At 45.9% G+C, this 17,852-nt stretch overlaps 1 protein-coding gene across 1 annotated transcript in view; it reads left to right on the forward strand.

Annotated features, from left to right (window-relative positions):
- Positions 1–14,656: 14,656 nt before the first annotated feature.
- Positions 14,657–17,852, forward strand: part of Rnf185 (ring finger protein 185) — a 40,883-nt gene continuing 37,687 nt past the window's right edge. The window contains exon 1 of the mRNA XM_045133130.1: positions 14,657–14,795. The gene's annotated coding sequence lies outside the window, so the exon portion shown is untranslated. The remainder of the gene's footprint in view (positions 14,796–17,852) is intronic.

A 17,852-nucleotide genomic window follows, 5' to 3' on the forward strand; every position in this document is an offset into this window, starting at 1 on the left:
TAGCCCCACCTCATGTGTGTGTGTGTGTGTGTGTGTGTGAGAGAGAGAGAGAGAGAGAGAGAGAGAGAGAGCGAGAGAGACAGAGACAGAGACAGAGAGGCAGCTGTTTGGAGGATATAATTCACATACCACTCAATCCATTCATTCCTTTTTTTTGCAATTTTTTTTTTTTGAGGTAGGGTCTTGCTCTAGCCCAGGCTGACCTGGAATTCAACATGTAGTCTCATGCATACATGTTTTTTTTTTAATTATTTATTTATTTATTTGAGAGTGACAGACACAGAGAGAAAGACAGATAGAGGGAGAGAGAGAGAATGGGCGCGCCAGGGCTTCCAGCCTCTGCAAACGAACTCCAGACGCGTGCGCCCCCTTGTGCATCTGGCTAACGTGGGACCTGGGGAACCGAGCCTCGAACCGGGGTCCTTAGGCTTCACAGGCAAGCGCTTAACTGCTAAGCCATCTCTCCAGCCCAACATACATGTTTTTTAAAGCATGACTGTAGGGATGGGGAGATGGCTTAGTGGTTAAGATGCTTGCCTGTGAAGCCTAAGGACCCAGGTTCGATTCTCCGGGGTCTGCATAAACCAGATGCACAAGGTGGCACATGTGTCTGGAGGTCATTTACAGCAGCAGCAGAAGGCCCTGGTGCGCCCATTCTCTCTCTCTCTCTCTCAAATAAATAAAATAATTTTTTTAAAAAAATTGAGTTGGAAAATGGCTTAGAGGTTAAGGTGCTTGCCTGCAAAGCCAAAGGACCCAGGTTCGATTCCCCAGGACCCACGTAAGCCAGATGTACAAGGTGGCACATGCATCTGGAGTTCATTAGCAGTGGCTGAAGGCCTTAACATTCCCCTTCTCTATCTGCTTCTCTCTCTCTCTAATAAATAAAATAAAGAATATTTTTAAATAACTGTATATGAAATGCTTGGAATAGGTAACTACAGAGACATAAAGAAAATCCATGGTTATTAAATGCTAGAGAGAACCAGGCATGGTGGCTCACACCTTTAATCCCAGCACTCAGGAGGCAGAGGTAGGAGGATCACCGTGAGTTCGAGGCCATCCTGAGACTACAGAGTGAATTCCAGGTCAGCCTGAGCTAGAGTGAGACCCTACCTCGAAAAACAAAAACAAACAAGCAAAATCAAAATAAATGAATAAATGCTAGGAAGAGGTTGTATAATGTCTTTATCTTTGTGTGTGTGTGTGTGTGTGTGTGTGTGTGCGCGCGCGCGCGCACATGTTCCTGTAGGGGGTGCACATGTACCATGGAGCACATGTAGAGAAACACACATGCACAGGTCAGAGGACAAGCCACGGTGTAGGTCCTTGCCTTTGAGACAGGGTCTGTTGTTAACCACAGTGTACAACAAGGCAGCTGGCTTCGAGCGTCTGTCCATTCTCCTGTTTCCATCTCCTTTCTCGCCATAGGACTACTGGGATTACAGACGTTCATGCTGGAGTGTCTGGCTTTACAGGAGTTCTGAAGATCCAAACATGCCTTCACATTTCTCAGCAGCAAGCGTTTTATACGCTGAGCCATCTCCTTGAGGCACCCACCCACACAGGGACGTGTGTACACACGCATCACACAAAGATAAAAATGCTACACAACCTTTCTAGCATTTAATTACCATGATCTACTTTATGTCTCTGTAGTTACCTAATCCCATGCGTTTTATATATAGTCACTTTTGTTTTGTTGTTTGTTGCTTGTTTTTTTTTTTCAAGGTAGGGTCTCGCTCTAGTCCAGGCTGACCTAGAATTCATTATGTAGTCTCAGGCTAGCCTCAAACTCATGGTGATCATCCTACTTCTGCCTCCCACGTGATGGGACTAAAGGCGTATGATACCATGCCCAGCTCTAGTGATTTTTGTAAAAATATGTATGTATGTGTGATGAGAGAGAGAATGGATACTCCAGGGATTCTTCCCACTGCAAACAAACTCCAGATGCCTGCACCACTTTGCACATCTGGCTTTATGTGGGTACTGGCGAATTGAACCTGGAACTTCAGGCTTGGGAAGCAAGCACCTTTAACTACCAAGCCATCTCTCCAGCCCAAAAGTCAAGCTTATTTATTTATTTGTTTATTTTGAGCATGGGTTTTACACGAGCCCAGGCTGACCTGACCTGGTACTCACTCTGTAGCCCAGGCTGGCTTTGAGCTCATGGTGATCCTCCTACCTCAACCTCCTGGGATTAAAGACATGTGCCATCACACTCAGCTCACTTTTTTTTTTTTTTTTTTTTTTTTTGGTTTCTCGAGGTAGGGTCTCAGGCTGACCTGGAATTCACTATGTAGTCTCAGGGTAGCCTCAGACTCATGACGATCCTCCTACCTCTGCCTCCTGAGTGCTGGGATTAAAGGCATGTGCCACTATGCCTGGCTCAGCCCACATGTTTAAACAACTGGCACATGTTCTGATAAATGTTGGGTTGGGTTAGGTTTTGTCACTGTGCAAACACCATAGAGTGTACTTATACAAATCTAGGAAGTCTGGGTTAGTCACTTGACGTGGCTTCTTGATTCAAGAGATGTGTTAAACACAAGCGGTCTGAGGCTGCGGCTCCGTAGCTGGGCTTGCTCTTGCTGCTTCACAATGCATGGTGGTTTTGGTTTTCGAGGCAGGGTCTCGCTCTAGTCCAGGCTGACCTGGAATTCACTATGGAGTCTCAGGGTGGCCTTGAACTCACGGCGATCCTCCTACCTCTGCCTCCCAAGTGCTGGGATTAAAGGCGTGCACCACCACACCTGGCCACAATACCTTGTTTTGTAGTCTACTCTAAAACAACAATAAAATAATATGGCAAGTGTGTAAGTCAGCAACACAGTCACTTATTACCATTGTCAAGTGTTATGTAACTAACTGTCCATAATCGTATGCACCACGCTTTTATGGTTGATAGTTCAGTATCATCATAAAACATGAGCAATTATCTGTCTTACACTATTTTGGTGAATGCAGTATCACTAAGCAATTAGAATTTTCCAGCTCCATTACAATCATATGGGACTGCTGCCATATATGCAGTCTATCATTGATTGCTACCTGGTTGGCTGATATAAATATATAAAAGCATATGGTACTGGGCGTGGTGGCGCACACCTTTAATCCCAGCACTCGGGAGGCAGAGGTAGGAGGATCGCCGTGAGTTTGAGGCCACCCTGAGACTACATAGTGAGTTCCAGGTTAGCCTGGGCTAGAGCAAAACCGTACCTTGAAATACAAACAAAAACCCACCAAAAAAAAGCATATGGTATGTGGTCTTTTTATTATTTTGCTATTATTATTGTTTTGATTTTTCAAGATAGGGACTCACTCTAGCTCAGGCTGACCTGAAATTCACTATATAATCTCAGGGTGGCCTTGAACTCATGGCGATACTCCTGTCTTTGCCTCCAGAGTGCTGGTATTAAAGGCATGCACCACTATGCCCAGGTTGATGGTATTTTTATTTTATTTTTTGGTTTTTCAAGGTAGGGTCTCATTCTAGCCCAGGCTGACCTGAAAGTCACTATGTAGTCCCAGGCTGTCCTTGAACTCATGGCAATCCTTCTACCTCAGCCTCCCAAGTGCTAGGATTAAAGGCATGAGCCACCACACCTGGATGGTCCTTTTTTATTTTTTTTAAGAGAGAGAAGAGACAGAGAGAGAATTGGTGTGCCAGGGCCTCAGCCACTGAAATTGAGCTCCAGACATTTGTGCCAACTAGTGGGCATGTACAACCTTGCACTTGCCTCACCTTTGTGCAGCTGGCTTACGTGGGATCTGAAGAGTAGAACATGAGTCATGAGGATTCACAGGCAAGCACCTGAACCGCTAAACCATCTCTCCAGCCCCTGGTCTTTTTGTTTGTTTTTGTTTTTTCAAGATAGGGTCTTTCTCTAGCCCAGGCTGACCTGGAAGTCACTCTGTAGTCTCAGAGTGGCCTCGAACTCATGTCTCCTACCTCTGCCTCCCAAGTGCTAGGATTAAAGGTGTGCACTACCACACCCAGGCAGCCCCTGATCTTTTTTAAAAATGTATTTATTTATTTGTTTATTTGAGAGAGAGAGAGAAAGAGGAAGACAGAGAGTGAGAATGGGAACACCAGAGCCTCCTGCCACTGAAAACATACTCTAGATTACATGTGCCAGTTTGTGCATCTGCCTTGTACATGGATTCTGGGGATTTGGTCTCAGAACAGCAGGCTTTGCAAGCAAATACCTATAACCGCTGAGCCATCTCCCCAGCCCCTCAAGCTCTGAATTCTTGGTCTCCAGCTGAAGTCAGTGTGGTAGGCAGAGCCTTGCTGGAAGGGGTGTGTCACTGGAGGTGGGCCTTGAGATATATTTGCCCCTCTCTTGCCAGTGTTAGTTGGCTTACTCTCCTGCTGCTGTTTTCCATATGCTGTGACAGAGGTAATGGCCAGCCTCTGCTCATGACAGGCTTCTCCTGCCATCATGAAGCTTCTCTTCCAGACTGTGAGCCAAAATAAGTCCTTTCTTCCCATCAACTGCTTTGGTGAAGTGTTTTGTCCCAGCAATGAGAAGTTATGAACCTCGAGTCAAAACCATTCTACTTGAGCCTGGCGTGGTGGCGCACACCTTTAATCCCATCACTCAGGAGACAGAGGTAGGAGGATTTCCATGAGTTCAAGGCTACCCTGAGACTACATAGTGAATTCCAGATGAGCCTGGGCTAGAGTGAGACCCTACCTCAAAAACAAACAAAAAGTTTATTTTTATTTATTTATTTATTTGAGAGAGAGAGCAGCAGATAAGGCTGGAGAGATGGCTTAGAGGTTAAGGCGCTTGCCTGTGAAGTCAAAGGACTGGGGTTCAATTCCCCAGGACTCATGTGAGCCAGATGCAGAAGGAGGGATCTCAGCCATCTCCAGCCCCCAAGGATTCAAGTTCTCCTGAATGTGAATTTGGCCAAAATAAAGGGCAGAGGAGTGTTGGTGCTAGGACCCTTCTCTGAACCTCCTGACACCCAAGACTCGCCTTATTGCTCCGGAGGTGAGAAGAGAGGGTGAGCAGAGCCATTCGCTCGGTCCACACCACAGAACCCACAGAACAAGACTTGCAGAAAACAGTGGTCCTGCAGGATGCTCCTGGAGTTTGTGCAGCTTCTGCTGCCCTCCAGTGGATATCTAGTGTCAGTGCATCCTCTTAAAATTAAATTTTACTTGAGAGAGAGAAAAAGAGGCAGGTAGAGAGAGGGAATGTGCTCAGACGCGTGCGCCCTCTGTGCTTCTGGCTTACTTGAGTCCTTGGAAATCGAACATGGATTCTTTGGCTTCACCGGCAAATTCCATAAACTCCCCAGCAGTCAGTGCATCTTTGAGAAACTGCTGAACAGGTTGTCTTTGCTTATTTCTGGTTCTTCTGCCTGCTCTTTGCTTAGTTGTTGTTTGCTTGTTTGTTTGTTTGTTTGTTTGTTTGTTTGTTTCAGGTAGGGTCTCACTCTAGCTCAGGCTGACCTGGAATTCACTATGTATTCTCAGGGTGGCCTCGAACTCATGGTGATCCTACTACCTCTGCCTTCCAAAGTGCTGGGATTAAAGGCGTGCTCCACCACACCGCGCTGTGTATCTTTTTTGTTTTAAGTTTATATTCATTAGAGGCAGAGAGAGAGAGAGAGAGTATGGGCATTCTGGGAACTCCTACCACTACAAATACAAAGCTCCACATACATGCACCAGTTTGTGCATCTGGCTTCATGTGGGTACCGGGCAATCAAACCCAGGCCATCAGGGTTGAGGGCAACTGAGAGAACTAGGGCCTTTGTCTCTTTAAACCTTCAGTGCCCCAGGCACTAAGGAAGGGTTCCAGCATTCCAACCAGAGCTGTAGACCCTTGCTGCCCTCTGGTGGCGTGATGCTAGTAACTGCATTTCCTCAAGGTCTGTGGTCACAACGTTTCCACGTTTTTCTAAATATTTTCTTTCTTTCTTTATTTGAGACAAAGAGAGAGAATGGGCATGCCAGGACCTCTAGCCACTAAGACGGATACCAGACGCATGCTCCATCTTGTGCATCTGGTTTACATGTGTACTGGGGAAGTGAACCTGGGTCCTTAGGCTTTGCAAGAAAGTGCCTTAATAGCTAAGCCATCTCTCCAGCGTCCTCCACACTTTTCTATGCATCTCACAGTCTTAGCTTCTATCCTTGCTATTGAAACTGCGGACAGTCCCCAATTAGGATTTTCATATTTAGCAAAAACCCAAACTACATGTGTGGTAGCACACATCTGTAGTCCCAGCTACTTGGGTGACTGAGGCAGGAGGATTGCTTGAGGCCCAGGACTTTAAGGCCAAGCCAGACAATATAGTGAGACCAAAAAAATTTTTTTTTAATTTAGTTAATTCTAAATTTCACTTTTTTGTTTTTTTATTTTAAATTTCAATAAACAACAAATAATTTTTTCTTTTTTATTTTCTATTCTTTCTTTCTTTCTTTTTTTGATTTTTTTGAGGCCGAGTCTCACTTTAGCCCAGGATGACCTAGAACTCACTCTGTAGTCCCAGGCTATCCTTGAACTCACAGCAGTCCTCCTACTTCTGCATCCCAAGTGCTTTTTCTTTGTTTTGAAGCAGGGTCTTGATTTAGTCCAGGCCAACCTGGAATTCACACTATAATCCATACTAGTCTAGAACTCACAGGGATCCTCCTACCTCAGCCTTCCAAGTGCTGGAATTAAAGGTGTGTGCCAACAAATCTAGTCTAACAAATAATATTTTTATCCAGGCATGGTGGCGCACGCCTTTAATCTCAGCACTTGGGAAGCAGAGGTAAGAGGACTGCCATGAGTTCAAGGCCACTCTGAGACTACATAGTGAATTCCATGTCAGCCTGGGCTTGTAAACCCAAAAATAATAACAATATTTTTTTAATTAGTTATTTGACAGAAGAATGAGAAGGGGGTGGCAAATTAGTACAAGTGAGCCAGGGCCTCCTACCATTGCAAACAAACTCCAGATGCATGAGTCATTTTGTCCATATGGATTTATGTGGGTACTGGGGAATCAAACATGGGCCATTGAGCTTTGCAAGCAAGTGCCCATAATCACTGAACTCTCTCTCATCAGCCCTAAAAATCTATTTGAGAGAGGGGGGAGAGAGAGAGAGAGAGAGAGAGAGAGAGGAATGGGCAGGTCAGGGCCTCTTGCCACTGTAAATGAACTCCAAATACATGGGCCTCTTTGAGTTTGGCTTTATGTGGGCACTAGAGAATTGAGCTTGGGCCATCAGGCTTTACAAGCAAGCACCTTTAACTGCTGCGCCATCTCCCTATCCCTAGATTTTCTTTTCTTTTTTCTTCTTTTATTTATTTTTTTCCTTTTTAAAAAATATTTTCATTTTTATTTATTCATTTGAAACAGGAAGAGAGAGAAAGAATGGACACACCAGGTCCTCCAGCCATTATAAACAAACTCCAGATGCATGTGCCACCTTGTGCATCTGGCTTAGATGGGTCCTGGGGAATCAAAACTGGATGCTTTGGTTTTGCAGACAAGTGCCTTAACCACTAAGCCATCTCTCCAGCCCCCTTTTATTTATTTGTTGTTGTTGATCGTATTTTTCTATTTCTTTTTCTTTTCTTTTTGCTGTTGTTTTGTCTTTTTGTTTTGTTTTGTTTAAGGCAATCCCAACAGACTGGCCTTTTTGTGTGTGCGCGTGAGAGAGTGAGAGCAAGCGAGACAGAGAGAGAAAGAATTGGTGAGCCAGGCCCTCCAGCCACTATAATAGAACTCCAGATTCATGTACCACCTTGTGTGCATGTGTGACCTTGTGTATCTGGCTTACGTGAGACCTGGAGAGTGGAACATGGGTCCGGTCCTTAAGCTTTTCAGGTAAGTGCCTTAACCGCTAAGCCATCTCTCCATGGTTTTTTGTTTGTTTGTTTTTTAAGGTAGGGTTTCACTCTAGTTCAGGCTGACCTGGGATTCACTAAGTCAGGGTGGCCTTGAACTCCTACCTTTGCCTCCAGAGTGCTGGGATTAAAGGTATGTACCACCATGCCTCGCTGTTTCGCCTTTTTTAAAAAAATATTTTATTATTTATTTGTGTGTGTGAGAGAGAGAGAGAATAGACACACCAGTGCCTCCAGCCACTGCAAACTCCAGACACATGCTCCACCATGTGCAGCTGGTTTCTGTGGGTCCTGGGGAATCAAACCTGGGTCCTTTGGCTTTGTAGGCAAGTGCCTTAATTGCTGAGCCATCTGTCCAGGACTGTTTTGTCTTTTGAGAGGTTCTTTCCATGCAGTCCAGGCTGGTATTAACTCACAATCTGCTTGCCTTGCCCTTCTGAGTGCTGGGATTATAAGTAGAAGCCCCCATGCCTAACTAAAGCAGGAAAAAGTTTTGTTTTTGGTTTTTTTAAATTTTTATTGATTTATTTGAGAGAGAGAGAGAGAGAGAGAGAGAGAGAGAGAGAGAGAGAATGGGCACACCGGGGCCTCCAGCCACTGCAAACAAACTCCAGACGCATGCGCCCCCTTGTACATCTGGCTTATGTGTGTCCTAGGGAATCGAACCAGGGTCCTTTGGCTTTGCAAGCAAATGTCTTAACCGCTAAGCCACCTCTCCAGACCAGGAAGAAAGTTTTTTGCCCACAAATGTGAATGTACAGTGTGTGTGGTGTGATATGTGTAGTGCATGCAAGGGCAAGTACAGATGCGCAGGCCCTGCAGAGCCCCAAGGAAGGAGTCAGGTTTCCCCCTCTATTGCTTGTTTCCTTGAGTCTTGCTGAACCCAGAGCTGTCACCCTTTGCAGTCAGCCTGGTTGTCCTGTGAGCCCCAGTGACTCCCTGATCTTTGCTCCCCACAGGGCTGGGGTTACAAGGCGGCATGTGTGGGATTTGAACTCAGGGACAGTCGGGCCCTCTCAGGTCCTCTAACCAGCATGGCAGACTCTCTTATCCACTAGCCATTTCCCCAGCCCTAAAGCAGGGCGTTTTAAAATTTTAAGAACTTACTGTTTTGAGTCTGTTCCTACTATCCTCACGACTTTCACATCAGTACTGTGTGCTAACCAACTGTGCCACAGGAGCCGTAGCTCACTATTTCGGGAGCATGAATACACCTCTGGTTAAGCAAGTTGGCGGATCACTTATTACAGAGTTGAAGGGTGATAACAGAGTGAGAACCACAGGGAACAATGGGACATCTCAGTCATACAGGAGTTCAGCGTCATCTGGAGGTCACTGAAGGAGTTCATATTAGGTCATTTGGAGGAGGGTTTAAGGAGGTGGGATTAATCTGGATTGAATGCTGTCCATGAGTCGATAACTTGACAAATTTTATCTAGGAGGGCAGCCCAGACTAAAGCTAACGTTTTGAGTCAGGAGAGGGAAATGGGGTGTGTGTGTTTATTTTTGTGGTTTGGACCTGCTCATGTTTTGTCTGGGTTCGGACATAATCACAGAGGGGTCTTGTTACTGTCTCCATCTGTCATGGTCACAGAGCAATCTCGCTTCATTTTGCTGCTCTGTGTAATCGTTAGGAATACAGAGATCTGCATGAGCGTCACAGCAGCTCTGGGTTGCTTTTATCCTTTCTCAGAGTCGGGACTCAAGTTCAGATTTGTGTGACTTGAAATGGCCCCCATCTCATTCCCACCTTTTTTTTTTTTTTTTTTTTTTTTTTTTTTTAAGGTAGGGTCTCACTCTAGCTCAGGCTGACCTGGAATCCATTATGAAGTCTCAGGGTGGCCTTGAACTCATGGCAATCCTACCTCTGCCTCCTGAGTGCTGGGATTAAAGGTGTGTGCCACCTCACCTGGCATCATTCCCTTCTTTCAGAAAAAAATATTTTGTTTAGTTGAGAAAGAGAGAGAAAATGGGCACACCAGGGCCCCTATCCACTGCATGTGAACTCCAGACACATGTGCCACCTTGTGCATCCAATTTTACATGGGTACTGGGGAATTGAACCTGGATCCTTTGGCCTTGCCGGCAAGCACCTTAACCACCGAGCAATCTCTCCAGCCTTTCATTCCATTTCACATGAAGTTTCAGTTTGAGTTTCACCTACAAGTTTATTTCTCCTATTACATTCTCTTTCTCATGAGCAATCCCTAACAGTCTCTTTAGTAAATGTTTGCTTAAAAAACAAGACATTGAAGATGGGACTGGAGAAATGTTTTAGCCATTAAGGCACTAGCCTGCAAAGCTAAAGTATGTAGGTCAGATTCCCCAGGATCCAGATGAAGCTGGATGCACAAGGTGGCACATGCTTCTGGAGTTTGTTTGCAGTGGCTGAAGGCCCTAGTATGCCCATTTTCCCTCTCTCTCTCCCTCTCTTTCCCTCTTTCTCTCTCAAATAAAAATAAAATATAAAAAATGAAGATGGGCTGGGGAAATGGATCAGCAGTTAAGGCACTTGCCTGCAAAGCCTACTGACCTGGTCTTGATTCCCCAGTCCCCACAAAAAGACAGATACACAAAGTGGCGCATGCATCTGGAGTTTGTTTGCAGTGGCTAAAGGCCTGATATGCCCATTCTCATTCTCTCTTTCCTTTCAAATAAATAAATAAAATATTTGCTTAAAAAATAATTTAAAAAAAAAAACACCAATGGAGATGCCATTAAGGACAATTGCCTTGGGATCAATTGTGGTTCTACCACTTGTGTGTGTGACCTGATATGTTATGTATTAGTAGCTATCCACCATCCCATGTCGTTGTACCATATACCAATGTTGTTACATATCCCAATGTTGTCCATTACAGCTGTTCACAATTCACCTGAGGTCAGGATACAATTTAGAATTGCAACATTTTGCTATCAGGCCTCTTTAGTCTCCTCTAAACTGGAATAGCTCCTCAGTTTTTCATGACCCTGACAGTTACTTTGTGGTATCCTTCAATTCAGATTCTTCTGTTTCCTCACATAATTTGAGCATGCACTTTCACTTTTGTTGTTGTTGGGGGGTGGGTGTTGCTGGGGATGAGACCCAGAGTCTCAGGAATGCTAAGCAAAAGCTCTATTCCTTAGCTACATCTCAGCCCAAGAGCAGAGCTGTGTCCTTCTCAGTGTGTATCTTTTTTTTTTTTTTTTTTTTTTTTTTTGAGGTGGGGTCTCACTCTAGCTCACACTGACCTGGACTTCACTAGGTAGTCTCAGGGTGGCCTTGGACACACAGCGATCTCCTACCTCTACCTCTCAAGTGCTGGGATTAAAGGTGTGCACCACCATGCCCGGCTCAGTGTGTCTCATTAAGAGGAACATGACCTCCGCTTGACCTATTACAGGTGACATTAAATTTGATTTATTTGTTCTGATAGGTTACACCTTTATAACATCACTAGTTTCCTTTTGTAACCAGCAAGTAATTTGTGGATGACATTTCTGTGAAAATATCCTGTTTCTCTAGTTTCACTACTCATTAGTGATTTTTTTTTCCCCCATGAGAATTGCCATTTCTTCCCAAAGAGGCCAAAATCATTGGCAAGGATTCACTATGGGCTGCAAAGGAGACCAGAGAGGCACAAGCACTGATTGGGGATTGTCAGTAGGTTGGAGGAAAGAGAAATGGGTGGGGGAACCCCAACTGTCCCTCCTCCTTCTAATGCCATAGAAAAGGGTCCTCCTCAGGCTGGCTCCCTTTCCCATCCCCCATGTCTACTCTCTCTCTGGGAAAATGGGTTGGGGACTTGGGAAGACAGTGTACTGTGGGTGGGTCCCAGGAGGGAAAAGAGCACTGGGGGGAGTGTCCCCCCTTTCATAAGCACTCACAACACTGATCTCACAGGGAGCAGAAAGGGGGAAGCTAGCTGGACCAAGTCTCCCTCCCGCCCTGGATTATGGATTATAGGAGAGAGGTGTTTGGGGGGCTAGAATGTGGGGTATGGTTAGTGATTTTTTTTTTTTCCAAGATAGGGTCTCACTCTAGCTCAGGCTGACCTGGAATTAACTATGTAGTCTCAGGGTGCTCTGAAACTCATGGCAATCCTCCTACTGCTGCCTCCCGAGGGCTAGGATTGAAGGCATGCACCACCAGGCCCAGCCATTGTTGAATTTTTAACTCCATCATATTTAGTAGTCGGCACTTATGATGGTTGCCCTCTGGTTGTCAACTTGACAGGATTTAGAATTACCATGAGAATAAATCTCTGGTCAGGTCTGTGAGGGATTTTCTAGATTAGTTGAGGTGGGAGGACTCACCCTAACTGTGGGTCCATAGTCTGAGCTCCTGGACTGCATAAATAGAAGAAAGCTAGCTGAGTATTCTTCATTCATCCCGCTACTTGGCTTACTCTCTGCTGATGTGAAGGTGTGACCCTGGATTCCTGCTCCTTGCTATAGCAAAGTCCAAAACCAGACCCGCATCTTGTCTCTGCTTAGGACTCTGGCCACCACTGTCAGATGAATGACGGCATGCACAAAGGGTGCAGGAAAAGGAAAAAAAAAAAAAAGCCCTGATGAGTCAGAATATATAGGAGGAGGAGACATGTCTAGCCAGACTGTTCTTGGGAAGTTATAAAAAAAAAAATACTGTTTAAACACACATGGAGGGCTGGAGAGGTGGTTTAGCAGTTAAGGTGCTTGCCTGCAAAGGCTAAGGACACAGGTTCAATTGCCCAGTACCCACGTTATTTATTAGATATATATATATATAGAGAGAGAATGGGGGTGCCAGGACCTCCAGCCTCTGCAAACAGACTCCAAACACATGTGTCACCTTGTGCATCTGGCTTACATGGGATCTAGAGTCAAACCTGGGTCCTTAAACTTTACAGGCAAATGCCTTAACTGCTAAGCCATCTCTCCAGCCCTACTTTTTATTATTTTGAAAATATTTCGGGGCTGGAGAGATGGCTTAGCAGTTAAGGCATTTGCCTGAAAAGCCAAAGGACCCAGGTTTGATTTCCCAGGACCTATGTAAGCCAGATGGACAAGGTGGCACATGCATCTTGAGTTTATATGCAGAAACTGGAGGCTCTGGCATGCCCATTTCCCCCCCACCCCCACCTCTCTCTCTTTCTGCCTCTTTCCTTCAAATAAAAATAAAAACAATATTTTCCAAAAGCATTTTAAAAAACAATAGAGCTGGAGAAATGGCTTATCAGTCAAGGCCCCAGTAGTACCCATGTAAAGCCAGCTGCACAAGGTGGCGCATGTGTCTGGAGTTTGTTTGCAGTAGCTAGAGGCTCTGGTGCGTCCATTCTCTCCTCCTTCCCTCCCTCTTTCTCTCTCAAATAAATAAGTAAAAAAGTAAAATATTTTTAAATAATTAAAAAAATAGACAGTTGGAAGAGAAAATAAACTGTGCAGAGGTGAAGCTGGAGCTGGTGGCCATGGCAATGGCTTAAGACAGTACCCTGGAGCAGCAGATTTTTGCTTGTGATGACTTCATATCAGAATAAGCAGATCAGGAATGATCTCAAAGTAGGATTCTAGAAGTAAAGTAAAAGATCACCTCTTTTCTTGTACCAGATGTCTAGGAGACAGGACTCCAGAGAACCAGGTCACTGCTGGATTCATGCCGGGATCAAAACTGCCAAGTCCTTAAGAGACAAGTACACTGGAGCTTGTTATGCCTGGGCCTAGATCCCTGTCCACTGGAACCCCTTGCAGAAAGTGAGCACCCCAGCAAAGCCAAAGAGGTCAAGGTGACCTTCAGTACTCTCACTGACTGTGGTGTTCCAGTGACTACCAAAACAAGAAGTCCCTCAGGCACAAGTCTGAGTATTGCCAAGTGAGCAGCAAACGACCTCTGTGCCTTTGTGGCTCCCGTCCAGCATACTGCCCGGAGGGAGAAGGTATATGCTCTCAGACCCTATCCGCGGCTCAACGGGTTCAACTCTACCAGGATCTAGAGTTCCCAGGGTAGGGGTAGTTCACTTTGGTTGTCATAAGCCAGCTTGGGTTGGAGGAAACCACGTATGATGCTGGAGGTGGACATTGGGTCAGGAGCTTTGGAGAGAGGGGTGCAGTCTCGTCTCTCATGGAGTTTTGGCTCCCATGAATTCAAGCAGAAGCTTCAAGCCACCCACTACCCCAATACCCCACACCAACTTGCACTTGAGGATGTAGAACTGCTTGCCATAAGGGACTAGCTTGCTGCCCATGGGAGCTCATGTCCCCAGGATGGAACCCCCATCCTGGTCTATGCAATGAGATGCCTCTGTGTCTCCAATCACTGCAGTTACCCATCTGTATTTGAACGCTGTTGCATTGCAGTAGCATCTGTCATGTACTAACAATTGGAGAATCTTTATTGTCTATTCACTCATGTTTATTTTTAAAATATTTATTGTTATTTACTTGACAGAGAATAAGATAGAAAGAGAATGGGGGTGCCAGGGCCTCTGGGCACTGCAAACGAACTCCAGACGCACGCGCCACCATCTGCATCTGGCTTTACACGGGTCCTGGGTTATCAAGCCTTAACCGCTGAGCCATACGTCCAGTACCCCATTTATATTTATAACAAATATAGACGCTACCGTGGGAGACACACACAAAGAAACAAAACCTCATGGATCAACGTGCTATGCAGTGCTGAGGACAGAACTCGTGGCTTCCCACCGACCTCGTCGCCAGCCTTAACCCCAGCTCTTCCTGAACGGCCCGTGTCCTCCCACTTCCCGCCAGCAGGCGGAACCTTCGAGCCTGCGCACCTGGGCCGGAGAAACCGTGCCGCGGACCAGCCTCTTCCGGTCGTGACCGGAAGTCCGTCCGAAAGAGGGGCGGCCGCGCGTCAGGTGACGGCAGTCGGCTTGGAGGAGGTCCGGGCTTAAGAGACTGAGTAAGACTGGCTTGTGCGCCGGCGGACTGGATAGAGCGGGGCCCCGCGAGGTAATGTGACGGGGTTGGGACGGCGGCAGGGGCCGCGGAGGCAGTGGGGACAGGAGTGGGAGATCCGGTTCTGCCTTTCCCGGGGGGGGGGGGGGGCGGGCCCGTGGGGCCGGAGACCCCCCTCCCCGCCGAGAGCGCCTGGAGCCCCGAGACCTAGCAAGCCCGCTCCTTCCCACGGGATCCCAGCACGGAGCTCAGGCTGGCGTCGTTGCGCTCTTCCGGTCCAAGAGTACAGATTTGCAGAAATCAGGGCCTTTAAGACAAGCTTGCTTTCCAGGCAGGGCTTCACCCTATTTGTTTTTGTCCCGGTGCTGGTCAGCCTCTCCCATGGACATTGAACAAGTTGGCCCGAGTGAGCGGGGAGGAGGGACAGGCGAGGGGCGTGGTGAACAGAGAGAGAATGGGAGAGAGACCTGGGTTCGAAACTTCCCCACCGAACAACCAGTTGTGCATTCTAGGCCAGATCCCTTTCTCGGTGTTGAAAAATCTACGTTCCTCACTTGTGAAACGGGGCACTCTTTCTCAGAATTGTGGTCCTCACAACCGTCTGCTTTGAAATCCTCTGCCAAGGCCGGCTTTTCAGATCCTGAAGTCAAGTCAGACAGCTTGTTTAAGAATGTGAGTTTGGAACCTAGGAAACCTCATTGTGAACGTTCAAGGCCACCCTAAGACTACTAGTGAATTCTAGGTCAGCCTGGGCTAGAGTGAGACCCTACCTCGAAAAAAAAAATCAGGGGGGTGGCAAAGAAGGCATCTCCTTCATCCTAGGAGCTGAAGGAGGCAGAAATAGGATCAATATGGGATTCTACAGGAAGATCAGCTTTTATATATTAGATAAACTTGATGGAAAAATCAAATCAGGTGACCACTATGGTCATGGATTGCTTCCTTGCAGAAGGAGGTATAAAAGTACTAGATGGAGATCTTTTCCACCTTCAAAGTCTCTGATTCTAAGTAGTGACTGTGAATCTTTCTGTTGCTGACTTCTTCCCTCAGAGTAAACGGGACATTTCTTGATGCTGTTGTTTGAAGCAGGGTCTCGTATCCCAGGCTCCACTTCCCTGAGTAACCCAGGTTGGCCTTGAATTTTTGATCTACCTCCCTTGGCCTGTGTGTGCTGTGATTACAGGTTTGCACTGCAACACCCAGTTTAAATGTCTTTGTCCTGTTTTCTTGACAACTCCATCCTCCAAGCCTATTAACTCTTATAAGTAAGGCCAACACAACCTTACATAATCTTTTCATTGTCATGTGCACCAGCCTTCTTTTCAAGGAGTGAGCCAACATCTGAACGAATTGTCTGAAATGTCTGTTGTATGAATAACTAACCAGGGATCCATCCTATTGGTTATTTACTTATTTATTTTTGTTTTTAAAAAATTAATTTATTTACTTGAGAGAGAGAGGCAGATAAAAAGAGAGAGAATGGGTACACCAGGGCTGTCAGTCACTACAAACGAACTCCAGATGCATGTACCACCTTGTACATTTGGTTTTATGTGGGTACTGGGGAATCAAACTTGGGCCCTTTTTACTTTGCAAGTGAGTTCCTTAACTGCTAAGCCATCTCTCCAGTTCCCCCTTTTTTTTGAGGCAGGGTCTCCCTCTAGCCCAGGCTAACTTGGTATGCACTCTGTATACCCCAGGCTAGCCTGGAATTCACAGTGATCCTTTTGCTTCAGCATATGAAGTGCTGGGATTACAGGTGTGCCACCACACCCTGGTTGCCAGTAAACTTTTTTTTTTTTCTTTTGAAATTTTTATTAACATTTTCCATGATTATAAAATATATCCCATGGTCAGTAAACTTTTTGAATAACAGAATGGAGAGCTGTTTGACATTGTTCGGGCTAGCCTTCTCTCTGATATATAAACCCATCTTAAATCCTTTCTCCAGTATTGTGCATGTCAGTATGAGAAATTTTCTGTTTTGTTTTAATTTTTTTTAGAGAGAGAGAGAGAGGATTGGCACACTAGCGCCTCAGCCACTGCACTCGAACTCCAGGTGCTTGCGTCACCTCGTGAACATGTGCAACCTTGCACTTGCCTGGCCTTTGTGCATCTGCCTTACTTGGGATCAGGAGAGTTGAACATGGGTCCTTAGGCTTCATAGGCAAGCTAACCTTAACCGCTAAACCATCTCTCCAGTCCTTAACATTTTTTGTTTTGTTTTGTTTTTTGGTTTTTTCGAGGTAGGGTCTCACTCTAGCCCAGGCTGACCTGGAATTCACTATGGAGTCTCAGGGTGGCCTCGAACTCACGGCAATCCTCCAACCTCTGCCTCCTGAGTGCTGGGATTAAAGACCTGCGCCACCATGCCCAGCAACATTTTTTAAAATATTTTTAAAATTTTTATTTATTTACTTTTTTGAGAGTGACAGACAGAGAAAAAGGCAGAGAGAGAGAGAGAGAGAGAGAGAGAATGGGCACACCAGGGCCTCCAGCCACTGCAAATGAACTCCAGATGCATGCACCTCCTTGTGCATCTGGCTAACATGGGTCCTGGGGAATCGAGCCTTGAACTGGGGTTCTTAGGCTTCACAGGCAAGCACTTAACCACTAAGCCATCTCTCCAGCCCCTTAAATTTTTTTTTTTTTGGTTGTATTTTTTTTTCCAAATTTTCTTTTATTAATGACTTCCATGATTAATAAACAATATCCCATGGTAATGCCCCCTCGCCCCCACTTTTCCCTTTGGAACTCCATTCATCATATCCCCTCCCCCTCTCAATCAGTCTCTCTTTTATTTTGATGTCATGATCTTTTCCTCCTATTATGATGGTCTTGTGTAGGTAGTGTCGGGCCCTGTGAGGTCATGGATATCCAGGCCATTTTGTGTCTGGGGGGAGCATGTTGTAAGGAGTCCTACCCTTTCTTTGGCTCTTACATTCTTTCTGCCACCTCTTCGGCAATAGACCCTGAGCCTTCGAAGGTATGATAGAGGTATTGCAGTGCTGAGCACTCCGGTCACTTCTTCTCAGCACCATGATGCCTTCTGAATCATCCCAAGGTCATTGCCATCTGAAAAGAGAAGGTTCTCTACCAAAAGTGAGAGTA

Source organism: Jaculus jaculus, chromosome 13 (assembly GCF_020740685.1).
Source record: "Jaculus jaculus isolate mJacJac1 chromosome 13, mJacJac1.mat.Y.cur, whole genome shotgun sequence".
NCBI lineage: Eukaryota > Metazoa > Chordata > Mammalia > Rodentia > Dipodidae > Jaculus > Jaculus jaculus.